Below are 16259 nucleotides of genomic sequence, written 5' to 3'. Positions count from 1 at the left end.
GACTGCGCTGAAATGGGAAAGCAACTTCTGAAAACATGTAAACAAATGGGTGGCACTGGGTTCCAATAAAACTTTATAGACATTGAAGTATAATTTCAAATAATTTGCACATGACACAAATTATGTTTTTAGTTATAAAAAAACTTTAAAAAGTATAATGCTCATTTGTAGCTCCTGGGCAACACAGAAAAAGACAATGGGCTAGATTTGGCTTGCAACGTGCCAACCCCTGTCTTAAACATAAAATTAACACTTTTTATATCATCAGAGGAAACAAATGTCATTTTTAACTCTAGCACAAAAAACTCATCTTGAGGTAGAAAAGAGCCCAGTAGGACCTGGGTGTTTTACTGGGCTGATTGCTCGGGGGGAGGGGGGGCCAAGGAAGAACTGTAATAATATTAGAGGACAAGGATTCATCCTCCTGTCTGACATGCTTCCTTAGAAAGTGTGACAACAGTAGAATTTAAGGATGGGGCAATAAACCCATTCTACTCATGGTTATACAATGCTTAGTCACTAGAACATCTTAACAGCAGAAGAACAAGTGGGTGAGCTCAGGCCCATGTCAGATCACAAAGGTCTTTGCTCTAAGCTCACAATGGGTGCCATCAAGTGAATTACAGATCCTGGGAATATCCTGTCTTTTCCATGGAGTTCACAGAAGAGCCTAATGTTGGCCCTCCAGCTTCCTCATGGTAGGCAAAATTTACCATCAATACCAATATAAAGACTGATGAATCAATGGCGGGTAGCTAATTCGTTAATGCTAGCATTTCACACTGCTCATAAACTGTCTTCTTGAGATGCCCATCCAAGACTCCATTGGCCAGATGAATACTTAGGAACATGGTCCTATCTGGGCTCAATCCTTGCTCTGCTACTTACTAGCTACTTAATCCTAGGCAATTTATATTACTTTCTCTGTGGCTCAGTTTACTCATTTAAAGAAAAGAATGAAAATAATAGGCACTATATCATGGTATTATCATAGTGATTAAATAAATAAGTATATATGAGCTGCCTAGGATACTGTCTGCCCCAAGGGAACAATATCTACTATATATTGATCATTACTAGTATGATTATTATTAAATAAAAACTCATTGATTCAGCACAAAATCCTCCATTATTCTATCCCAATTGGCTATTTCCTACCTCATTTCTAATTCCACCTTTGCCTTCCATATATAAATAGATGCACATATTAAGCTCTAGCCTGTTTATTCAGACCATGTGTTATAATATATGGCACACTGATGGGTTATACAGTCAGTTTCTTGAGTTACAACAAGTACTTGTTTTAATGAAATAGATTAGAATACAACAGAAAATACCAGAATATATCTCATGGAGTAACAGAAGTATGTTACTAGTACGTATGCTCACTAAACTGTGATGTAAAATACATTTCTCAATGTGGCTCATCTTCAAACAATTTTAAAAATTAAAAAATTTATAAAAGTAGCAGCTACAATCACAGCAGTGCCTATCAAGCCTCTAAGCCACATCACAATTGTTGACACATCTCTTTCTTTTCCAGTCTTCTCTTTTGCCTGGGATGCCACATTCCCTTAAACTACCTAGAAAATGTATACAGTAAGTCCCGGACTTATAAACATTTGAGTTGTAAACTTTCACAATGTAAAGCATTAAAAAAAACCAAATCCAAGGTCCATTCGTATCTGTGGAAGTTCACAACTCAAATGTTTATAGGTCTGGGACTTACTGTACCAGTCTTCCAAATGCTCCTGTTGGATCCCCAAACTTCCCAGGTGTAAGAGCTCTAGAAAATTCACTCCACTGGATATACTATAAATAACTGGACTTGTTATAGAAAAGACTTTTTTACAAGGAAACTAGCGTGATTCTCACCCAAGAGGGCTGACTATTGAAGAATTTAAAATTTTTATCACATGAAAAGATTTCACTCTGCATCTCTCAGCAGATTCTAATAATGGTTTTAGCAAGGTTTCAATGTATTCCAGTCAGTGATAATTGATATATACCACTTATAAATAGTAATATTTTTAAAATTACATACTTGACCTAAAAATATAGCATAAGGATCTTTTGTAAAAATAAAATTTTTACAAATAAAATAAATTTTTACAATAAAATTAAATTTGTGGGGCCAGTATGGTGGCACACAACTATAATCCCTAGTGGGATCACGAGTTCATCTCATTCTGAGCAACTTAGCAAGACCCTATGTCAAAATAAAAATGGGCTGGGGATATAGCAAAGTGTGAAGGCCCTGGATTCAGTCCCCAGTAATGAAAAAAAATATTATGGAAAGCTTAAATGTCTCTTAGGTATTGGAATTCAGCCACCAACATGACAAATCATTAGAAGGAAAAATAGTGATAATCTTATCTATAATTTAAGTATACCCAAATTATGACACAAATGCTTTTCTTTGTGAACATATATATATATATATATCTGCCACTTACAGCTTTAAGCCACTTTAAAGCTCAAAGCCTATTAAAAATCCTAACTTCATGTGCAGTTCAAATTTTGCAATGACTGTTATAAAACCTTAATACTTTAACATAAAGAGACACTGTATGGTACCACCTGTCAAAAATGGAAATGAATACTGACTTCTGGTTTCCAGAGAATGTCATCCAGCTTGTGTTTCCAATGTCAGCAATGGGGTCCATGTGGCTGATACTTCATAAGACTGTTGTAAGGATATACGAACACACCATGAACTACAAAAAAACCTTTACATTCCATGAAAGAAGCAGGTATGGTATAGTGTCAAGTCTACTAGATAAAGTACCAAAACACTGGGACTCAGGTCCCAGCTAGAGCACATGTTCATCTCTGAGCTGCTGACACTGCCTCTCCATCTTTCTCAGTCATTCAAGAAATGATGATTCCTTCTACATTCTAAGAATGTTAATATGTAATAGTGCTGCATGATTTGTTTAATGCTCTTAATTATAAGTAATTTTCATGAAAGGCCTTGCTAGGTACCCCTGTATGCCAGACTTATTGTACAATATCTATAATCAACACAAGTTTGCCTCTTCCATGGAACAAAACAAGATAAACTAACCTAGATGCATGAGGACCTTATCGATTTTGCAGTGGTATTTCCTTATGATGGCAGAAAGCACCTAATAATAATAATTATCAATTGCAAAATAAAGGCAATTAACATCTTACTACTTAGTATGTGGAAGAAATTGTGCTAAGCAAATTATATGAATGTCTAAATTAAACTATTACATCAGTCCTATGAAGATGGTTTTATTACTTTCTCCATTTTTCATATAGGGAAGCTAAGGTTCACGAAAGGTAATTAGATTTAGTTAATCTTTTTGGGGGAACATTTATTTATTCAACATGTATTAAGCACTCACTGTGTACCAGACTATCCTTTCTTTTTTTTAGGGTTCAACATTTTTACTTTTATTTTATTGGAGATATATAGATATATATATATAGATACATATATTCATCATAAGGAATTTGTATATATATTTTAGGATTAAACATTTTTACCTTTTATTTTACTGGACATATATTGGGTTATATATATTCATCATAGGGAATTTGTATATATATTTTAGGGTCAAACATTTTTATTTTTATACTTTTATATATATAAAATATATACTTTATATATACTTAATATAATATACTTTTATATATAAAATATATAAAATATATACTTTATATATACTTATATAAAATATACTTTTATATATAAATATATACTTTATATATTTTATATTTACTTTTATACTTATATATATGTGTGTGTATAGGAGATATATATATATATATATATTCATCGTAGGGAATTTGTACCTGTTCATGACATATCTTGCTTTTTCTTTTTTTCCCATTCCCCTCCAGCTTTAGTTAATCTTTAGTTAAGTGTCAAGTTTTAATTTCAAAATTGGTGTACCGACAACATAGAATTTGCTATTTATTATAAAACACTACAATCTCACTCCTCAAGTGAGCTCTCATTTTTGTCTTTAAGAAAAAAACCCAACAAGCTAATATTTTTTGTGCACAAAACACATACTGGTATTATTAAAGGTCTATACGCTTTAAATTATCTTTGCTTAAAATCTGACTCTGGCCAACTGTGGTGGTGCAACTCTGTAATTCCAGCACTCAGAGGCTGAGGCAGGAGAATCACCTTGAGTTTGAGGTCAGGCTGGGCTAAATAGTGAGTTCAAGGCCATCCTCAACAATGTAGTGAGACCCTGTCTCATAACTAAATAATTAAAATCTGACTCATTTCTTATTAGTTAAGTTACCTCAACTTGTTTGATAACTTCTCTGTGCTTCACCTTCTTTATCTATATAATTGTCCAATGGTTTCATTTAATATACTAGTTAAGAGAATTAAATGATTTTGCATGTAATGTGCTTAGGGCAATACTTGATTTGCTGTTATAAAGGGTAAATGTTATTGTTTAAAAAGATAATTAAATAATAAATATCAAAGGTTTTCTTTCGTTTCTTATTATCTTTTATTTTGCTCTTTAAATTCTGGGTTTCTCATAAAGGGAAACCATGTAATATTTAAACAAAAATTTAATTTAAAAAATCTTTTAAAATAAAAATCAATAATCCTGCAACTCTTACAGGTTCTACTAACAGATACTTTCAAAACAAAGGGAATCACAGATATTTTCAAAATAACTATCAAATGGCTTACAGTTTACTGAGAGAATTCAGCCCCCAATAGAGTCCTTGCCAGAGAATATCTTTGCAGAGGACAGAGATGCAGCAAAATGATTCCTGACCATTCCTTATGGGGCCTGTTGACAACAGAAGCAAAAGCAAGGTGTGATCTACTAAATGCACACTCTGACTCCATGTTCCATATTCTTCTGGATTATCCTCATCATGAGTCTAAAGTCTCATTCATTAAATTGGACGAATAATTCAGCTGAGGAGCAAAAAATTTATAATTTCATAATTTATAATTTGTAATCTTCTAAGTCATTTCTTGAGACAATATATTTTTGACATAGGAAATCTAAGGTTATGACAAGATTTATGACAATTTCTTTCTAAACAAGTAATATGTGCAAGACATGTCTAAAAAACAATAAACAAATATTCGGAGACAAAACTAATCCTACTATGGACAGAACAAAAGGAAAAGATTTATTGGGTTCTATTATAGTCTTCAACATGAAACCTATGTAAAAAAATCAAGTTCTATTTTAAAATGACTAATATTATGTTTATTGCTGTATTAAAACCATGCAGGAATGTCATATGATTTCTATTAAAAGTCTTATTACAAATGAAAAACACTGTTTTAAAAAACATTTCTAATAGAAATGAAAACATATCTTTCAAGTATTTCTCAAGTCTCTTTTATCTGTAATGAAATAAGTCAATGTTAAGTACCTACTACATGATGAGAATCCCAGAACCCAGGAGAATTTCAAAATCAAGGAAAACATGTTAACTGGGTTTCATTTGAAATGGGCATGTTTGGGCACTTCTGAAACATTTTTATAATTAGGATATATTTTATATAATTATTTTTTAAGGGTAAAGAAAATGAAATATTTTACAAAAGAATCTTCTAAAGAGCTACATGAAAGAGTGCAGACTGCTGGACAGAGGAATTGAGTTCTGGTCCTCATTGTGCCATCAACTAGCTGTGCAGTCTATGGAGAATGAGCCCTAACCTCATTAAAGTCAGTTCATTTCCAAAAATATGTAACAGTCTGGTATATTTTTATATATACATATGTTGCCATAATGCCTTGTCTTTTATTAAGATTTCAGATATGAAGCTCTACCTATGTTTTGGAATGAGAATTTATATAGGAGCAAGTGTGAAAAGAGCTGATAGGACTTATAATCAATTTCCTCAGGGAGCAAACAGATTTTCAATACAGTCATGTAAACCTAGCAGTCAATTTATTCTAAAAGTACCCATAAAAAATAGATGAAGGGGTGGCCAGGGATTTAGCTCAGTGGCAGTGCTTCCTGAGTTTGATCCTTGGTACAAAAAGAAAAAGAAAAATAAAAAGAAGGGAAGGGAGGGGAAGAAGATGAAAAAGAATTAAGATGTATTATGTTCATTTATGGCAACTCCCCATGATTAATGTAATCATGCACTGCTAACATGTACTAATAAAAATTAAAAAATTTAAAAAGTATCCATAAACAGGCTACAATTTATTTTGCTTTATAATAACATTATTCTGTATAAATTAATATAGGGGAAATTTTTGTTGGCATTAATTGCTCTGCATACCTGCTTTCATTCACTTATTGGAATTTAAACTAGCAATATGAGATAATTTAAAGAAACCAAGCGCTAGGTCCAATCCTCTGACACACATAATACGTCTGCCCTGCCGGACAGTTCCATCTTCATGTTCTGTCAGACTAACAACCTTCAAATAAATACACCATGGAACTGTTTATAAACGATTCTTCTTATCTAAAAAGCAAGACCCAACCCCTTCTGACCTGTAACTCGATAAGCCTATCATTAATTTCTTCCAGGCCAATCCGAGATGCACATACCATGTCCCCTTCCCTCAATGGGAACTCAGTACGTGCCTCAGTTTCCACAGCAGAGGATCATGTACCTCAAAGCTCCACACAGCACATGACACAAGAAACATTTGTGGCCATGGAGTTTTATCCACTTCAGTTAAAGCAGCATCTGATTGTGAAGCAAGGGCCACTTGACTCAGCGTTTTCCATTTCTGTGTGTCGTGTAGAGAAGCTGGAGAGGTTTCTGACTGCAATGAAACATTCTACACTTGACTGACATCCCTGCCTTCTCCCAGCTGGCTGATCTCCCCAGAAATGCTTATGGAAAATCTCCACTAAACAGTCTGTGAAAAGCAGCAGAGCATCGTTTGTAGGACTAACTTTATGTACCAAGTGAGAAAATGTCTAAGTATAATAGATAATGTGAAATGGAAGAAAAGGGGCAAAGGGCAAGGGGTAGGGGATAGGAAAGAAGGGAATGGAATTAATATGAGAAAATGAAAAAAGGAAACAAAGTCTCTGTAAATAGGGAGGGATGGAGGTGTAGAAGGAAGGGCAAGGGAAGGAGAAAAAATAAGAACCAAGAGAGTATGTAAAGGTGCAAATTTCCAATGATGAATGTCATTATATTGTATACCTAAAATATACCAATAAAAGGATATACAATAAAAAAAGAAAATACCTAAGTAAGCAGAGAGTAAAGCAATAAGAAATAAACAAAACACCTTCGAGTATTTTTGTTTCACAGTACCAAAAGAAAGCTGACATAAACATATAATTTAGAAGAGAATGACTGTTTTAAATCTACTTTTCACCTTACTAAACAAAGATTACTTAGCAGTTTAGAAACAATTGGTATTAGGAGCTTCAGACAGATAAAATATACAAAATCACCAGAGAAAGGAATAATCTTTATGTTCAAGACTTCATTGGTTTCACTTAACCACAAGTTAAACTGTCAGTGAGAAGGCAAAGGCATAACATTCTGTTGGTCTGTCCAGTAAACTGAGATGTTTACGAAACAAAATAAAATGGTGTTACTGCCCCTGCCTGCCTTGCAATGGTAGCTCACCTAAACTTCCTGATAAGAAAGCAGCAATCCACACACAAACATAATTCACTTTTTTAAGATGGGCCAGAAAATTTGGAATATCCTGGACTTGGAAAGCTCTTTAATTCAATTTTATAGAAATAACATTAAGCAAATGAAATGTTATATAACATGGCTTCATCTCAGGTGTGTGCTTCCTGATTGCCTAGCTTTGTTCTGAGAAGGGACAGTTCATTATTTTCCTCATTTGTAAGCAGGTGGAACACTAAGGGTCACCTCAGATTGTGAACATTTAATTAGGTCACAGATTATATAATAGTTCAGTGAAAGTAGTGCCTATAGTTTTCCCAATAAAAATCAGCTACTATTATTTTTGAAAAGACTTTTTCAAAAAGAGACACACCACATTCTTGTAATTGTCTTTTCTTTGTCCCTTCCTTCTCAGTTTGCTCTCCTGTCTTGTTTTTCATTCCTGAAACATCAAAATTTGAGAGAATTCTCAAGTTATAAAGGTCTTACTCTTCTCACTCTGTACTTTCCCAGGGGAATCTGATCTTCTCACATTTTAATGAGCATCTAGAGAACTGAATTCCCAAATGTATACTAGATTTGCATACAGGCTGGCTTGCTCAATGTTTCCACTTAGATGACTTGGAGGAACCTCAAATTCATTCATGCTTTTGCTTTGCAAATCCTTTATTTCTGGGTGTACATGTGATTTTTAATAAATATTTTTGAAGAGAAAAATTAACAATATTACTAAAGTACAATTGACAGCCATCTATGAAAAACCAACAGCCAATATCATACTAAATGGTCAAAAACTGAAATCCTTCACACAGAAATCAGGAACAAGACAAAGACGTCCACTATCACCACTCTTGTTCAATATAGTTCTGGAAACATTAGCCACGACAATTAGACAAGAGAAAGAAATAAAAGGAAGAAAGATAGGAAATGAAGAAGTCAAACTGTCATTATTTGCAGATGACATGATACTCTATATAGAAGACCCCAAGAACTCCATCAAAAGTCATCTACACTTAATAACCAAATTCAGTCAAGTAGCTGGTTACAAGGTCAACACACAAAAATCAATAGCTTTCCTCTACACAAATGACAGACTCACTGAGAGAGAAATAGGGCAAATAATTCCTTTCACAATAGCATCCAAAAAAGTGAAATACCTAGGAATCAACCTAATGAAAGAAATCAAAGACCTCTTCTCTGAAAATTATAGCACTCTAAAAAGAGAGATTGAAGATGATATCAGAAAATGGACAGACATCCCCTGCTCCTGGGTAGGAAGGATTAATAGAGTGAAAATGGCCACACTTCCAAAACTGCTATATAGATTTAATGCAATTCCAATTGAGATCCCAGCAGCATACTTCATGGACCTTGAGAAACAATCCAAAAATTCATTTGGAGCAAGAAGAGACCCAGAATAGCAAAAGCAATTCTAGGTAACAGAGACATGGCAGGGGGTATCACAATCCCCAGCCTGCAACTATACTACAAAACTACTGTGATAAAAACAGCATGGTACTGACAAAGAAACAGACCTCAGTACCAGTGGAACAGATTAGAAGATGCAGAAACAACTCCAGACACACTCAGCCATCTCATCTTCAACAAAGGAGCCAAACACCCTCACTGGAGGAAAGATAGCCTCTTTAATAAATGGTGCTGGAAACACTGGGCTTCAACTTGCCAAAGATTAAAACTAGACCTGTATCTCTCGCCATCCACTCAACTAAAATCAGAATGGATTAAAGATCTAAACATTAAAATAGAAACTGAACCAGTTGGAACAGAGGTTAGGTAGAACTCTTGAAGACATCTGTGTAGGAAAAGATTTTATGAACAAAACCTCAGTTGCCTGTGAACTAGCACAAACAATCAACAAGTGGGATCTCCTCTTATTAAAAAGCTTCTGCACAGCAAGAGAAACCACCAGCAGTGTGAAGAGACAACCCACAATGTGGGAAAAAATCTTCACCTGCTCTTCCTCAGACAAAGGTCTACTATCTCGAATCTAGAAAGAACTTAAAAAGATCAGGACCTCCCAAATTTAAAGACCCAATCCGAAAATGGGCATCTGAAATGAACAGATACTTCTCAGACAAGGAAGTAGAAAGAGCAAATAAATACATGAAAAAATGTTCAACATCACCAGTCATTCGAGAGATGCAAATGAAAACAATACTGAGATTCCACCTCACTCCAGAAAGAATGGCTGCTATCATGAAATCAACCAATAACAAATGCTGGCGGGGCTGTGGGGAAAGAGGAACCCTGCTCCACTGCTGGTGGGAGTGTAGACTGTTGCAAGCACTGTGGAAATCAGTATGGAGATACCTCAAAGAACTAGGACTGGAAGTCCCATTTGACCCTGCTATTCCACTGCTGGGGATCCTCCCCAAAGAATTAAAAGAATCCTACCACAGTGATATATGTATGCCCATGTTCATAGCAGCACAGTTTGTGATAGCTAAAACTTGGAAACAGCCCCAATGCCCATCAACTGGAGACTGGATAAAGAAAATGTGGGTTTTTAATAAAATGGAGTACTACTCAGCCATAAAAAATGAGAAATTAGAGACATTTATAGCTAAGTGGATGCACATTGAGCCGATACTCTTAAGTGAAATAAATAGGACACACATATGTAAATACCGAATAGTTTCTCTGGTGTGAGAAACTGAAAGTGTAAATAAGGAGTAAAATGTGTAATGGGTAATATGAAATAGGAAGAAAAGGGGCAAAGGGGAAGGAAGTGAGAGGGCTAGGGGAAAGGATAGAAGGGAATGGGATTAATATGAGAAAATGGAAAAATAGGAACAAAATCTTTGTAAATAGGGAGGAATGGAGGGGTTGAAGGGAGGGCTGGGCAAGGGTGAAAAATAAGAACCAAGAGAGACTATGTAAAGGTGCAAATTTCCAATGATGAATGTCATTATATTGTATACCTAAAAATGTACCAACGGTTAGAATGAATAATCGATAATGCAAAATAGGAAGAAAAGGTCCAAAGGGGTAGGGGTAGTGGGAGGGGCAGGGGAAAGGAAAGAAGGGAAAGGAAAAATGCTGAGAAATGGAAAAAATGGAAATAAAGTCTTTGTAAATAGGGAAGGGTGGAGGGCGTGAAGGGAGGGCTAGGAATGGGGAAAAAATAAGAACCAAGATGCATTATGTAAAGGTACAATTCCCAATGAGAAATGTAATTGTGTTGTATACCTAAAACGTACCAATAAAAGAATTTAACAACAACAAAAAAAGTACAATTGACAGTGTAAGATAAGGTGTCCAAGTATCTAAATAACAATATACTGGATAAAACACTGGGAGAAACAACTGCATTACATTTTAAAGATTCAATAGCACCAAGCATAGTCCTCTCTATTTATTCTTCAAGCGTGCAAAATTTAGAATTTAAAAAATTTAAAGAATACTTTCTGTGCCACTAGAGGCAAAATTGTCAAGATTTATCTTTGTTTAAAAGTCTAGGAATTGGGTTCGGGTAATTTTTATGAAAACTACTCAGGTGACCAAGCACTTTTTGCTTCAGACACAGAAAGTAGACAGTTTTCTGAAAAAGAATCAAGTCCAAAAACTGACTCTGGAAATCTGGCCTGAACTTTTACAGTTATTATTTAGTTTTCTGTTTTGCACCTATTGCTGTAAACACATTTTTAGACTTCTTAATGAAACATACATCATTTCTTTGTTTGATATGTTTCAGTTTCTTTCTTGGTACCTCTTTTTGGCCAGGGGAATTATGGGCAGCAAGGCATTTCCTTAAACCCATGACTTGGAATCTAAGCATATCTGAACGAAACACTTTTGTTGTGGTAGGGGGAACCCATTCATAAGCATCAGTTTCAAAGCACTCAGCAATAATACAGTGGTTGAAAAATCTCTCGTTGTGTAATACCAGATATAACAGGGCTTCTAAATTTCTGGTTAGGTATTTTTATATTTTGTGGACAACTTGGAGTGGCTTGCTCTTTGTCATTTTCAGGAGAAATTTGTGTTTATTTATAGTTACCATTAAGATTTGCATAAAATGCAGGTAATTTTTTGAAAGTTCCATGTTTTCCATGAGTTCTTGTGCAGTGGAATCCTGCAACTGGAGTTGACTATGAACATGGAACAAAGTCTTGGCTATCTTCAAGATCATATTCCAAATCTGACTGAAGATGAAGCAGAGGAGAACATGTTCTTGGATACCTAAAGGCAGGCATGCTTTGCAAGGGTGAAGAGTGAACTTTTCAGAAAGTGATTTTAGTGAAAAACCAGACTCTTCAAGATGATTTCCTGCCAAAGATGCTTCCCATTGTAACAGAATATCTTCTGATTTTTTTGTAATTTCTGTTGTAATGTCTGTATCTTTAGCAATATCATCAAACAGATCAGCAGAAGCATTGTAGCTACCTTCATAACCAGGAGAGCTTTGTGTTAAATTATTATCTGTATGCCCATATGATGTTTCTTTTGATGTATTTGTACTTTATCTGGACTACTGCAAAGAGTTTCTAAAGGATATATAAGTTTCCTACAAATTGTAAAACTGTCACGTTGGTTCTTTGGCCACATATAATGTTTGTTTTCTAATTTGCAAAGACCAGAAACATTGTTGTATGTCTTAGAACACAAAGTTGTTAACCTCTTGTTCACTTCTGTAAGTGGCTGTTTTCCATGACCATCAAAATATTTGATACTAAAAATGGTCATTCTCTGAAGTACTGGGGGTACGTGAAATTTTATCTCTATGTTGTAGAATTTTGATAAGTCTGCTTTATAGTAACAGTTGTTTCTAAATCTTTGGAAGATGGAAACAGAGCTGACAGACAAGTGTTTCGGAGAGAATATTCTGAAACACCACTTCCATTACTGTTTGCAGAGACAGCCTCTGTTCTATTACTGCATATGGACACAGCATCTGCTGTGTTATCTGGTTGTGACTCCTGAATACTAGGACTTTGATTTGCTTCACAGTTGGAAAAGAAGTTACTTTTGCTAGAGTTTGCTTTGTCTGTGGCTTGTGATTATGTTAAAGTTACAGGTGGTGTATATAGTGTTCCACTTCTCCAGGGGGACACAGATAACCTGGTGTAGTAGTCTGCATGGAATTTATCAATGTCATTATCTATATTATGTTTCTTATTCCTGGTATTTCTTGGGGTTTTAGCAATCTCACTTTCAACAATTGCCAGAAACTTGTCCAGGCTTACAGATAATGGAAGATCATCCCAAACCACAGGGTCAAAATCCTGGTAACTGTTGGTTACCTCTTCAGGTCTGAGTGATGTAGGTAAACAACAGGTAAATGTCTCTTGATGGCTAGTGGTGTTGTCTACATCACAATGCTGGTAACATAGTAGCTTATCCTGGGAATGCTCATTTTTAATTCCTACTGCATTGTGGAAGCATTCTACACTACTTGACTCAAGGGGCTCTTGCATTTTCAAAGGGAATAAATTAGATGTAGTAATTCTAGTTTCATGATGACTGCTGTGAATTACACTCAGTTGATTAGCTTGTAAGCCAAGTCCTTCACCCAAGTTTTTTGTTGTACTTTTTTTGTCCATATACGAAACAAGGCTCCACAAACCCTGAATGGAATCATGGCAATCACTGGAACCAGTGGCCTTTGCAAAGGACATACACTTTCTGTTTTGGTGAAAAGTAGCAATGGCCATGCTTTTTTCTGAAGCTGAAACATCATTGTTATCTGTTAGTTGTGAAACAGTAGAGGTGAGTTCAAGTGGTAGGTGCCAGAATCTTGAAATATTATCTGTACTATGAGACTCCAAAAAATAGGAAGTTCTATCAGAACCATGTATGCTGGTGAGATCACCATTTGAGTGAACTAAAGAAAATAACTGGCTGTTAGGTTCCTGGGAGTTACAGTCTAGTTTCCTCAAATTGGAAGTCTGCAAAAGCTGATGGAAATAGCCAATGACAGTGAAGCCTGCAACACCTGGGTCTGGCAGAATAATCTGGCAAGCTACTAGTGCTATGATTTCTGTTCTTATGTCACGACACCTTTGTAAGAAGTTACTGGAATCTGAACCATGTCCATATTGGTTTTCAAAATTTGTCACTCCAAAAATAAAGCTTTTCCCAACAAAGCAAATTTCAACTGCTTTGGTTAACAGGTCCTGTGTCGTATCACTGTCCAGTGTTTCTGGAATTTTATTAGGATCCTGAATGTACCTGTGCAAATCAGTGGCAGTAAGACAAAAAAAATGCATCTAAGCAGCTTCCAAATACTGTAATGACAAATAATTTGTTTGATTCTGCAACTTTTAAGGAAAGTTTATATCTGTAACTTGTATTTTCTGCTTCGCCAGTAGAGCCACATTTTGGACAATTAGATCTTTTGAAGCCAAGGATTACCGGAGAGAAGCACTTTTGACATGACGGGTATATAAAACTCAAATTCTGGAAAGCAAGTACTGAGGCAAGAAAAAATTTTCTTTTTCTAGTCATGTGTTTACACTGGGACCAAACTTGTCCCAAGAAGAGCCTCCACGGAAAACTACAGCACGGGTGAATGAGGCAGCACTGCAGAAGATCTGTGTACTTGAAAATGAACTTGCTGCTCTCAGAGCTCAGATTGCTAAAATTGTGACCTATTCAGTGATGGAACAGCTGGTATAACTGAAGTTGTTGAAATGAAAAATTTGAGATTGAATCTTCTTGCCTTGAATAGAACTTACATATTGGATTTCTTCCCATGTTTTGGAGGTGGATTTTGCAAAGGAACTGGATGATGTTCACTGCTAAGATTCTATAATGCTTTCCATTAGAGCAAAATTGAGGACAAGGAAGGCTTGCATGCACATCACTGCCATCCAGTGCTGTAATCCCAGCACTCAGCAGGCTGAGGCAGGAGGACTGCTAAAAGTTTAGGACCAGCCTGGGGTACATAGTAAGTGCAAGGACAGGCCAGCTTGAACTATATAATGAGACTGTGTCTTTGGCAAAGGCGTAGGGGTCTCCTCAGGTAATGCTCAAGTGAGTCCTCATTAATTATTAATAAAACCTCAAATCACTACCATTGCCATCCAAACACAAACACTGCCTATCTCAGTAGTAGATCCACAACCACTCAGACATGTACCCTGGAACCTTGAGGTCATCCCTGAAACCTCCCATTCCTCAGTTTCCATTATATAGCCCACCTGTTACTGGTTCCCCTGTGAGAATTCTCATATACCCTGTCTCCACAGCTACTGTCACCTGCCTAGTTGTAAAGCTATTACCGAACAGCCTCCAAACTGATTTGCCCACAAGTAGTCTTGTCTCTCTCAATCTGTGCATGACATGGCAGCACAGATATCATAGAGTAATATTTATACATATAAATGTACCATCACTCTCCTTCTTACAGTTGTTCCATCCTTAGGATTGGAGTAAAATATTATGGACCACTTATAAAGCTGTATGAATGGGCTCTGCCTGCATGGTCCTCTGTTCTCTAAATATATGAGATCTTTCTTCTTATATAACTGAATTTTTCTCTCCCTTGAGGCCTTTATTCATACCCCTTCTGTTCCCTCTTCTGGAATATTTGGAAGATTTCTTCCTTCCTAACATATTCCTACTACCTACTACTTATTTCTTTTTCATCATTAACGTCTCAGCTTATCCAAGGCTTCTGCAGAAGGCATCTCTGGATCCTCTGGACAAAGACCATTAATCACACTCTTGCAGAGCGTCCTGCACTTTTGGATCACAATCCTAAGTGCATTTGTAATTACTTTAGTGTCCGTTTCTACAAAAGATAATAAGGGACATTAAGTGCAAAGATCCTTTTCTCTTTTGTTTACAATTGCAATTTCTCAATGTTACTCAATACCATTCTTATCATATGTGGGCCAATCACAAGAGTGATAAATATTTGCTGAGTTAATGAACACAAATGGCTCTGATTTAATTCTTCACATGAAAATTATTCACAATTAGTGGAAAAATCAAATAAAACTCTAATTCACAACAGTGTGTGACTACTTATTATAGGAAATAAGTATAAGGACTACTGGATCCTATGAGAGAGAAAGAAAATCAGTTTTGGAAGGCCTATATGAAGAAGGCTTCTTTTTGATGCTGCAACATGAAATAAACCATGGAGAGCAGGCAAGATTTTTAAAAGTGAAGGATGAGAAATGTTCCAGGGAATGTTTGGAAAAAGACATGGATAGAGTAAGGTATAAACAGAGACTGATAAACAGATAACTATGCCTAGTGGTAGGTAATACTGACATGTATGTCCAACTTGTGTTTCACTATTAAACTATTTGTCAATAACCATTGAAAGTTTTATCACTGGAAGAATGGCATGATTAGAGATGGTAAAATTTTACTAAGAGACTACAATGAGGATGTCGGGACCAACTAGTAAGCTATTGTAGTATTCCAGCCAGAAGGAGGAAAGGAACAGAAATAATTTTGCCGCATAATGAACAGCATTGCTAGAATGGGAGAAAGGATAATTGAAATTGAAAACAGAGAAAACATAGGACATAATGAATTCTGGTACTAAACCTTAAATTTCCTATGCTTACATGATTTTGAACAAGTGGACAAAAAGCATAAGAAAGAGGTTGGAAATAATCTAATTATTAGGCTCAGGGAAAATTTAATTCGTTCATAAATAGTTGAACAATAATGCAAAGGCTTTGTGACAGTTTTA

The 16259-nt window shown here is 35.6% G+C and overlaps 1 protein-coding gene and 1 pseudogene across 2 annotated transcripts in view; both read right to left on the bottom strand.

The window, feature by feature from the left end:
• The window catches only part of Arhgap42 (Rho GTPase activating protein 42), a 282439-nt gene that overhangs the window by 102332 nt on the left and 163848 nt on the right, over positions 1-16259 (bottom strand). The gene's annotated exons all lie outside the window — the stretch shown is intronic.
• LOC106008291 (DNA damage-induced apoptosis suppressor protein pseudogene) lies at positions 10944-14198 on the bottom strand (annotated as a pseudogene).

This window comes from Heterocephalus glaber, unplaced genomic scaffold, assembly GCF_053883595.1.
Source record: "Heterocephalus glaber isolate CG9 unplaced genomic scaffold, H.glaber_assembly_v1.0 deba00001429, whole genome shotgun sequence".
NCBI classification, from domain to species: Eukaryota; Metazoa; Chordata; class Mammalia; order Rodentia; family Bathyergidae; genus Heterocephalus; species Heterocephalus glaber.
The sequence above is the reverse complement of the archived record's forward strand: the minus strand, read 5'-3'. Positions and strand labels throughout refer to the sequence as shown.